Source organism: Pteropus alecto, unplaced genomic scaffold (genome assembly GCF_000325575.1).
Source record: "Pteropus alecto unplaced genomic scaffold, ASM32557v1 scaffold177, whole genome shotgun sequence".
Classification (NCBI taxonomy): Eukaryota; Metazoa; Chordata; class Mammalia; order Chiroptera; family Pteropodidae; genus Pteropus; species Pteropus alecto.
In genome coordinates, this window is record NW_006442207.1 from 7,736,226 (window position 1) to 7,747,778 (window position 11,553).

At 36.8% G+C, this 11,553-nt stretch overlaps 1 pseudogene; it reads right to left on the bottom strand.

The window, feature by feature from the left end:
• Positions 1–1,435: 1,435 nt before the first annotated feature.
• LOC112470156 lies at positions 1,436–1,554 on the bottom strand (annotated as a pseudogene).
• Positions 1,555–11,553: the final 9,999 nt, after the last annotated feature.

The following is an 11,553-nucleotide window of genomic DNA, read 5'->3' on the forward strand; positions in this document are numbered from 1 at the left end:
TTCCTTCCTTCCTTCCTTCCTTCCTTCCTTCTTTCTTTCTTTCTTTCTTTCTTTCTTTCTTTCTTTCTCCCTCCCTCCCTTCTTTTCTTTCTTTCTTTCTTCTTTCCAAGTTCTTCCTCCTTCCCTCCCCCCAGCTCCCTTCCTTGTTTTCTTCCTTCTTCTCTCTCTCTCCCTCCCCCAACTCTCTTTCTCTCTTTTTATTAACAACACAAAGCAACATGTCTTTCTGTATGATAAAAAATCTGTCTAATACTGTTAAATTAAAGACTGTTAGGCCAAGTTCAAGTGATGAATTGAGAATAGTACTCAAAAAGATTTGTAGCTTCCTCATTTATCATTTTCATGAATGTTTCATGGCTCCCGATACTCATAAATGCCACCTTGCCTTGACTTCTTAAACCTAGTGACCGGGGAATGCCTATGTTTTTGCCAGCTTGTAGGATGAAAGCAAAACAAAACCTAGACTTTGTGTCCTCTAAGACTGGTGTTTTCTGAAATCTCTTCATAATGATGGAGCTGCATTTTCCTGCAATGTAAAAGATACTGCACTTGTAGTTCTTTCTCATTGTTTGCATTAGACAATTAGTCTGATTGAGGCAGACATTTAAATAGTACAGGAAAAAAGGGAGAATATGAAATGCTAATAAAACAAAGCACATAGAGCACATTGGGTGGATTTACCCTTGGTAATTGTTCTCACCTTTGCCCCCAGGGTTCACTGTGAGAGGCTTAGAAACTCATTACCTGGGTTTCAGATCTTGGCATCATCAGTTACTACAAGGAATGGGGAGATGAGATGGTAGAAAAGGCTGTCAAAATTGGGGAGCAGGAAAGGAAAACGAATTCATCTCTTTGCATCACCACCACTCAAATAGCTCTGAAGACTGAGCTAAACCTCCTTAGAGTAGCGGCACTTATTTGTGATGGTATAACCAGCCATAACTGTTATTTTTGAGTCCTGATCTGTGCTTGACTAGTCAGGCTATAAACACATACTAAGTGCCAAGTAAATGTTAAGACTGGGAGCTGTGTAAGGTTTTGGGGTTGTAGGTGGAAAATTTGGTTTTATCATGAAAAGTTCTGAAGTTAGACAAACTTCTGAATCATCTCAGATACCAGCAGTGTGACCTGGGACAAATTACTTAATGTTTCTCTACTTTAGTTTCTCTTATCCACAAAAGGGAATAATTAATATCAAAAGATGATGTAGTATTTTTTTTTTTTGGTATACTTGAAAATTTATTTCATTGTTTAAGAACAAAAAGTTTTTAAAATTCTTTAATGTTTTGCATTCACATTTTGTGGTACAGTAACTTTTAATAACAATTAAAATAATTACTCCTCACTTCAATGTGAAAAAATTTTAATATATACATATGTATGGTTTATAAAAAATGTATTATTATTATCATTATTATTATTATTTATTTTTTTACACCTACAGCACCTGGTATTCCTAGGTGGTCTCCCATTCAAGTACTAACCAGGTCTTATTCTGCTTAGCTTCCAAGATCAGACGAGATTAGGCATGTTCAGGGTGGCATGGCAGTAGACTTGAAAATTTTAAATTACATATCGCTTGCATTATATTTTCATTGGACAATACTACTCTATAGAAACTCTTGCATGTGTACAAAATATATTTTTACTATATCTGTTTAGCCACCTTGTTTATGCTAGCCCCAAACTGTAAACAACCCAAATATCCAACAATAATGGATTATGGAATAGTCACCTATGGAATATTACAGAAAAACTACATGCAAAAGTATGAATGAATTTACAAATATAATGGTGAGCAAGGGGTGAGTGAGAAAAAATAACGTACATTTTGATCCTATTTATATAAATTAAAAATCCTAACAATGCATTTTTTAGGAATGCATTATAGATGAAAAGTAGGATTTCATTTTTTTTTTATGGCCGAGTAATATTCCATTGTATATATGAACCATACTTCTTTATCCAATCATCTGTTGATGGGCATTTAGATTGCTTCCATATCTTGGCTATTATAAATTGTGCTGCCATGAACATAGGGGTGCGTAGATCTTTACGAATTATTGTTTTGGTTTTCTTTGGATAAATACCCAGAAATACAAAAAATGATGTGGTGAGTAGTAAATACAAGTTATACTTCAGGTGCTTGGTAGAGTCTTCAGTGTTTGAGGATTAGTAAGTATTATTGTTGTTGTTATATTGATGTTGTCAACTGTGTTCAGTGCCCATTGATAAGGCAGAGCTGTAGAGTTGAATAAATACTGGTCTTTGACCTTAAGGACTTTATCATTTAATCTGAGAAAGTGACAGTGACATGAAAGATGATATATTTTCATATGATAGGTGCCACAATAGAAATGTGTACATATTCCTGTGAAAACACAGGAAAAAATATAAAAAGCTTTTAATAGTTTAATTGGTAAACTCTGAGGAATTTGATAGGTCTTGGCATCCTTGTCTGATTCAGGGGACAGTGAGCTCTGTTTGGATCACAATGGATATTAAGAGGGAGCAGAGGGCTACTAATGTGCATTTGCTAGATCTCCAAAGGCTTCTCAGAGGTGAAGGATTCACCTGACATGTAGTAGTCTTCAGGTATATAGGTATGTCTTTCCAGGGAGCATTGACTTCACTAAATGAATGTAGGATTCCACCATTTCTTCAGTGGGTCTGTTGGGTCAGACTAAAAGCAGAGTTAGAGATCTCCTTGATGCTACTGTCCATGGCTTTGTGCAGGAGACATAAAAGTGAATACAATCTGGCATCTGATTTCAAGGAACTTAAAGTACAGATAGGTATTCTGTCAGGTATTCAGATAGGTAATCTCACGTGAATCAGAATTTCACAAGGCAATGAACACAGGAGGGTAATGGTTCTGTATGTTACTCTTCAGACCCATTGTTCAAATTGGGACATTTTGTAAACCCATTCGCAATGATGAAGTTTTGTATCCTGGCTCTGCAGTTCACCAGCTATATGACAGTAGGCAGTTTAACCTCTCTGAACCCTGTGCTCTCATCTGCAAAATGACAATAATAATAGTATATCCTTGTAGGGTTGTTGTGAGGTGATAAGATTAAAAATATGTCAAGTGCTTATCATGTCTGGTCTGAGGGGCATTCAGTAAAGAATAGCTATTATTTTTAGAGAAAATCAACTGGGGACGTATAGTAAATATGGCAGGGACTTTCAAATGGATTTCTTCTAACATTATGAGGGAAGAAGTTAAATAGTAAAGACGAAAATACCCTCCAAATATTAATGGATGAATTTTAGTTAGTTTTCAAGCTTGCCTGATGATTCCCACTATTGCATAGTGAAGACTGTCTGTCTCTGTTGATGACATACAGCCATTTTACCCAGTAGCTTTCTTTCTCTTCCATTGTGGTGCTTGGACATTAAAGTTGATATCAGAAGTAAAGGCTATTTGCTTTTCATTATATTATCTTATAACTTTATTCCTGTAATCCCTACTACCCTCTTAAACTAAATAGCTATAAAGTGTTAAAAATTATGAAATATTGAACAATGGGAGGCTGTTAAATTCTCTATACTTTATATTACCATTATCTAGGTAGTAAATACAAATAGCAAATTTATAGAATGAATTAAGAAAGGCCACTATCTTCTATGATTGTATAAGCCTAGGACTATTTGCCACTCCAAGAACAAGACTTTTTTTGTTCTTGCTCCCCTCCCAAAAGTCAAAGTGAAGTCCATCGATAAATTTTTCTTCCTCCACGGAAACTCTGCTTTGGTTGTTAAAGTGTTAAACACTGTCACCCCTTTGAAGGCGACTGCTGTATGATTAAGAGCCCAAGATAATTATGCTGTTGGTTTAGTCCAAAAAAATAACTTATTTTTGCAACTTATTAGGAAATTTATTAGATTACTAAATCAAGAGTGTATTAAAACAAACTGTGATTTTCCTTAGCTTTGCCAAAGCCCTTGGGTTATAGAATAAGATACTTAAGGTTATTAAAGGTTAAAAAATTTGTAAGCTTGATGCTTATTAAGCAAAGCTAATTTGGTTCAAAAGTAGCAAAGCATTTGCTTAACACCTGGAACTCTTAGCAAATTAACTCTCATTCTGTGTGAAAAGGAATCCTGGGTTTGAAAGGAAATTTAGGTCTTGAGTTTGGGTGAAAACATGGAAAATGTGAGGCAATGATGTATCTAGGTGTCACAGAAAGGGATAGGTTCTTATTTCATAGACCCCGGCCCTTAAAGGACAGTTATCTTTAGCAAACATCTGTCATGGCAAAGCTTTGTCTCCTTGTTTTGCATAGGTTTTCAATTACTTAAATACTTTCTAAAAACCATCATTACTGATGAGATATGTACATCAGAATCTGAATCAGTATGTGGTTTTGAAATGTGAAAGTATCTTTTCTCTCACTGAAGACCCACCATTCCTCTTACCTATCCAAATTTGAAGACCTGCTCAGGTCCCTTGGCCTCTGTGCCGTCTTTCATGATTACACCAAATCTCAGTCAATTCCCAAAGCAATACCCCATGGAACACATGATTCTGTGCTATATCATGATGTTACTTATGCTCTCATGCGTAAACCTTTCACCTCCTAAAGGAATTTTAAACTCTTCAAAGGTAGAGACAGCAATGCCTCACAGCAGCTCAACTAGGTTTCCATGAAAAGGCCAGGTACCATTGCAACTGTCCAAGGAGCCAGTCTTGTTTGTTGGCCTCCCTTTTGCACCCTGATGCACACTGTGATATCATGGCTGATTACTGTTATTACCTAAGCCGATGGGCCATGGCCAGATTGGGCTGAATCATTTTGACAATTGATTAAGAGTTAACCTCATTAGTGTCCTATGCTAATTAAGTGAGCTATCCAGATTTAGGATAGCAAAGATAGAGTTAATGGGATGAAACAATAGTAAGGAAAATAGAATTATGTTTCATTTTATCATTGGAAGTGAGGGATGCTGAAAAGGAATAGAGAACAGGGGGATGGAGCAAATTTACTTGTGAGTGGGATTCATGCTTGCCTCCCTAGGGATGGCATGACCAGGCAAAGAATTTATTTGCTTGGGGCCTGAAGCAGCTCCTGCAAGACAACCCTGCCTAAGGGAAGAATATCTGGTGGTAAAGTTTCTGTTGTTGGAAGTGAGTGACAATTCTGTATACAGAGTGGAACCTGCTACTTAGCTTTGTCTTTTAACCCAGTCTCTGAAGGAGTTATCTGTAAGGTCAGTGTAGCATAGGGGTGTAAAGCAGAGAGAAACTCTGCCAAGGGCTTTGTGAATAGAGACATTCTTTGGGTGTCCCTATCACAGGGTGTGACCCAACGGGAGACAGGAATCCTTCCATTTATCACAGTAGTAACTTACCATTCGGCTCTGGTGCCTTTGCTGTAGGAGAAAACAGGAGACCTGGTAGTTCCTCATGAACATTCAGGCTGGAAACAGAAACATCCGAACGGCGTACAAAAAATGAGGGACATGTCCAGAATTTCTGTTCACAGTTATCCTGTGAAATATATCTGTAATTGCTAGCTTAGGCAAGATCCCCCCTTTTATGTTTTTGATAGATCCCTCAAAATAACTGAAATTCAAGCACATTATCATTATCATTTACTGTCTTCTCAAATTACCATGAAAACAAAAGACAAAAGTTTTAGACAAACTGAAGATAGTAAAGGAAATGTAAATAGAATACGGATATTTTGTTCCACTCCATTTCTTCCCCCTTCGTTCACCCTAATTTCTTTGTTTTTAAAAATATTCATCAAATAACAGGCATGCTGTCTCTTCTCTGAGGAATATATATTTTACAGTCAAAATGGAGGATTGAGCTTTTCTGAGGCCATACTCAGTTCACTCTACTGGGGGTTGGCCTGCTCTAAGAGAAGTGGGAATCTTAAAATACTGTGAACTGATATGTTTAGATGAACCATGTTGTGTAAAAGTGGTGTTCATGGAATTGAGCTCTTAAGAAGCAAAGTAAGTTGTTTCCTTATTGAAAACTATCTCTGGTGGAAGGCAGGGGTTTCTTTGTAAATAGCAAGAGAAATGAGAGTGAAAAGCCAGCGCTGATCATTGAAATGTTTGAGTGAGAGCTGGACATTGTTTCTAAATAGGGATTTACCCATAATGAGGCTAAAGATTTAAAAAGTCAAATGAGAAAAGAATTCAGGAATAAACATGAAGACCTTGCATGTTATTAGTTAAAGAGGAAAGATATTTGTGCTTTCTCAGAGCGTATGGTGTTTTCTCCCCGCTCCAGAAAAGGCAAGCCAGACTTAAAGCCCTGGTGATGTGGAAATAATTGAAGTGGAAGCATTTGCAGGATTTAATTGAGGAAAAGGGGAAAATCACAAGGTAGTAAGAAATGGATGTGCTGGTTGGGCTGAATTCTGAGCAGTATAAGTTGTGTGGGGTGTGGGCAGGTGGAAGTAGCACAGTAAAGGACAGTCATAGAACAAAAACTGAGAGTTCTTAGGCATGCATCAGTGCTATCTAGTGACACTCAGGGAAAGGTATAAAAAAAAGAGCTGGATGGTAGTTAAAATGGTAAAAACAGATTTTATTCAGGATGACTGAAATAGGGGAAAGGAGACCTCAATACAGAACTGGGTTCCAGTTCAAATATAGCATGGGCAAGTGGAAATTTATAGCCAAAGAGCATGGTGAGGGTCAGTGGATGGAAAATTACAGAAAAAGGAAACATCAGGGGTAAGAATTCTGGCTAAACTGACCTAACAGAGTTCTTACTGAAGACGGGCCAGAGTGATCAGACATCACCTGGGGGATGGTGGAGGATGATGAAACTGATTAGATATCAGGAGTGATCAGATATAGAGGATGGGGGATTCTTATCAAACTAACTTAGCAGGGTTCTTGCTAAAATTGTATTTTATGAGGAAGTGCACAGATGGCCCTAGGAGAAGGTTCATGAGCCTGACTAAAGTTTGGTCAAGCAGAGAGTCTTTGTCAAAGCTTTATGTAAGTGAGCACATGTGCGTAGATGGCTGGGCTAGGAGAGTGATACTCTGGTACTACATGTCACCATCTCCGTGGTTGGAATTGAAAGAGCGAGTTAAAAGGGGGTAGAGAACTCAGGTGCTGGTTTGTCATGGACAGAATTTGTTATTGCTGATTCTTAACCAGCAGGAGGGCTGAGGGATTTCTTCAACAGAATACACCATAGAGAACTTCTGCCTCCCTCCTTTGAATATACCTCCTCAGTAGCAGTCACCCCACAAGTGCTTCTTATATATTTTCTGAAGATCTGTAAGACCAAGAGCAGGGCTGGTGTTGGAGACTGAGATCTGGGGAAGAGTATTCTTGTGGTGGCAGAGTTTGATTGCTCTTTCTTGTAAAAGTTATGCTTGATAACTGTGCATGCTTTAATACGCTACTTCCAAACTGGTTCATAAAGTCTAGGTACTAATTGCGCCTCATCTGGAACTATGGTTTAAAACTCTCCCATAAATCCATCAGTAAGCGTACTTGACACAGGACATTGACTGTGTTCCCTGAACAACCATGTGCAAGTTGAATCCTATTTTAAAGTATTCTAATGAACCTCACTATTTAAAGGACTATGATCATTATATTTGAGTAAATCTGGATATTAGTTATCTTTAGCTAAAGTAAGAAACATAGTATTATGTGGAAATAATCATAGTCAAAATTAGTATATTGATAATGAGAGTTAGCATATCAAGCATCTACAAGTCATTGTGCTAAATAATACATCATGTCATCTGCAGTAAAGACAGTGTTACTTCTTTCCCTCCCGTTGTTATGCTTTTTATTCCTTTATCCTGCTTCTTATACAGGCTAGAAGTTCCAGTAAAATGTTGAATAGCAGTGATTATAGTGGACATATTCATCTTATTCCAGACATTGGAGGAAAATTATACAATAGTTTACTTTTGAGTATCATGTTAATTGTAGTTCTGTTGTAGATACCCTTTATCAAGTTAAGTATGTTCCTACCTTTTTCTAGTGTGATGAAAACTTTTATCATAAATATGTGATATGATATTTATCAAATTCTCTTTCATCATTTACTATTCCTGTTCGTCTCTTGTGTTATTTATTACCTTAGAGTCTAGTTTGCTGATATTAATAAATTCACATTTTATGTGGTGTTTACATGGCATATCTATCTTATTTTATCATTTTACTTTCAACCTGTGTCATTATATTAAGGCGTGTTTCTTATGAATAGTATAAAGTTGGATCTGATTTATCCTAGTCTGACAATCTTTGTCTTTGAATTGGACTTTTTAATCTATTTACACTTCACAACACTGACCTTAATTGTACCATCTCGTTATTTGTTTTCCATTTGTCTCACTGGTTACTTGATCTTCCTTTCCTACCTTTTTTTCCATTGATCATTATTTTTATTAATTCATTTTACCTCTTTTATAAGATTTTTCCTCATTTATTTAATATTATAATTTTAGTGGTTACCTTAGCAGTAAAAAATAAATATATCCTAAACTTTTACTATGTAACATTAAATATTACTGTTGAGTTCTTAGTCTTTGTGGTACTTTAATCTTTATTTCTATATGTTATTTCTCATTACAAGGAATTAAGACTCTTTGGAATGGCTTATTCTGGTTTGGGGCAGGGAATGGGAAATGAACCTAGAACATCATGTTGAAGCAAAAAATAAGGAAGGACTCAAAGATTAATGAGGGGAGAGTCATATTAAATGGGTTAAGAGTTGGCTTGAAGGGGTCCATATTGGTCAAATTTGAAATAATTTGACCGAACTAATAAAAAGATGATAATATTAACAGTGGTGAATTGAGATGAGCTATATATAGGCTTTCATTGTACTATTTTTTTCAAGTTTATTGTGAGCATGAGCAATTTCATTCACCTATTATTTTTATCACTAATCGGGGCATAAAGTTCTATACATCTTAATCTTCCATGTCACGTGTGTGTGTGTGTGTGTGTGTCTATCATCTATTTAGAGAGACAGTGATATATAGAGCTAGTATTATTTAGGAACCAGTACAACCCCATTCCATAACATTTAAATGAAAGAAAATGTAGCTGCAGACAATAGAAAGAATCTATGCTATGACAGAGCTGTTCTTTAAAATTATGTCCAATTGTAGAAGCAGAAATTTCCTTAGGAATATGAAATTCAAAATGAGAGAAACCATATACTTTTCATAATCTCTTTGATTTCATTGCAAAATGTGTGGTATAGGAACATTTCCTGCTCTGTTTATTAAGAGAAAAAAGATATTCTGTAATAAAAATTGGCCCCCAAATGGGACTAATGCTGATGAGTTACTACCCTAAAACAGTACCAATCACAATCCCTGGTTTAAGTTTTAAATTCTCCAGGATTTTCAAAGAAAAATTAATTTTACCCAAAGACAAATGTGTTATTGTTTAGTTAAACAAAGCCAGATGACTGTGCCACTGAAAAAGAAGGAATTTATACAGAGCCTTTCTCTATTTGAATAGGACCACTGAATTGAATAGTGCTTACTCTCAGACCTGAAAGGTGATGTGCATGAGAGAAAACTTTTTTTGGCTAAAGAAATATGTGGCTACTGAACTATAAAACCTGTGTTAGCAAGAGACAAAACTCTTGTTCTTAGAATGATTATCTTTGCAACCACGGATGGACTGTAAACACATGTTATACCAAATAACTCAGGAATTTGGTGGTATTATATAGTAATTTATCTACCGAAAAATGCTGCCAAAGCCATGGAGCATATAATGCAACAAATTGGCTTTTCCTATGTTGTTCCTCTTGGTAATGGTTCTAGAGCAGGCACATGGCTTAAGCCAGTAGCGTTAGGATTGGACCTGACATTTGTACTAAGAAAATGGGAAAGCAGTGTTTTTAGTAATTAGAATAAGCTAGACTGTGCTGCAGGAACAAATAATCCCTGACAGCTTAATTTCTTGCTCACATCAAGTCCAATTTAGGTTGGGCAGCCCCCTGCTCTGTTGTAGATCCTCCATCTGAAACTGCGGGGCCTCTAACAAGACGCAAGCCTTTTTGTATTTTATGAACACCCTTCAAACAAGATGATTTATTGAGCTATTTTTCAGGGTTTTGTCATTTGCTAACACCCCTGCCAGCTGCAGCATCTTTTATGACAAGTTCAGGCTGTTCTCCCTATTGCAGCAAACTCCGAGACCTGGTTTTTTCATACAGATTAGTCTTATCACATCAACTGGATTGCATGTTATTTGAAAATAGAGTCCTGTATTCCCATAGTCATAAGTACAGTTTAAGGAACATAATAGTTTCTCAAACAAGATTTCTCGTCTTTTTGATTCATCAGTTCTCAGAGGTATCTGGCACTGCAGTTCTTTCCACTTTATGTACTCAGACATTTTATACAAAAGGAACAACAAAACTCCTGCATTGTGTCTGTAAATCTTCCTATTCTTCTCATCTTTGTTACTAGCCAGTAAAAGGGCTAAGTAGTAATGTTTCAAGTCATGGACTTTCTCTGTCCCCACAACCCATGTGGTTGAACGTTGGTAACTGATGGATGCTTCCCATCCTGCCTGTTCACATTGCACAAGTTGTTCTGACTGTTTTATATTTTGCTACTTTTCCACTCACTGCTTTGCCACCTTTGGAGGTTGAGTGTTGGTGTGCCTAACTGGGTGTCTAAGAACGGTTTATTGTCCTATGTTATCTCTTGTTCTAAGGCCATCATCTGAGGTCGAAGGCTTTCAGGAGACAGCAAACTGCTAGCTGGAACTTGATCTGCTAATTGAGGAACATCAGTAAATAAATAAATAGCAGTGAGCTATCGTGTAAAAATCAATTTTGGTCTATTTGACATGCCTCCTAGAACAGTCTTTCTGCAAGGAGTTTCTAATCTATATTAAATTTGCACCTTAAAATAAATGAAAATAGAGGCCTATGGATCAATATAAATAAGAGAAGAATTGACTCAAAATAATTTTTACTCTTTAACCTGAAGTGTGTTCTCAGATTCAATATAGTTTTATTGGTGTTTCCTCATCGTCAATAAATTTTATCATTAGACATCTTGACAGCAAGAAAAAACAGTCAAAGGGCAGTATTTCCCCTGCTGAGTTATTCAGGTACTGCGCTGAAGGCCTTTGTCTTGAGTTCTGGGCAAAGAAAAACCTGGTTTTGAGAAACTATTATGTGGAGTTGGCACCACTGACATCTCAAAGTGATGATCGACAAAGTGGTCAGATGCGTTTACGAAGAAAAATACATGAGGAGCAACTTAGGAGGTGGGGGCTAATGAGAAGCAGGGGTTATTTAAGAGGTCAAGGTCTATTGGTAAGAGGAAAACTTTGTGGCTGAAAGGGCTCTGAGTAACACTTCAGATTCACCTTAGATTTTATCTCCTCGCCCCACTCAAATAATAAGTGAATATGTGCTGAGACAAATGGAATTATATCTTAAAGTTTCCAGGACTTCCCAAGCCCTTTCTACATTGCCTGAGCCCAGCAGTCCTGTTCTGCAATCTGTCCATTGCTGTCCTTCACCAAGACCCTATTGCTGTAGCTCTGTTGCTGGTGGGAGTCCTTGTCACCATT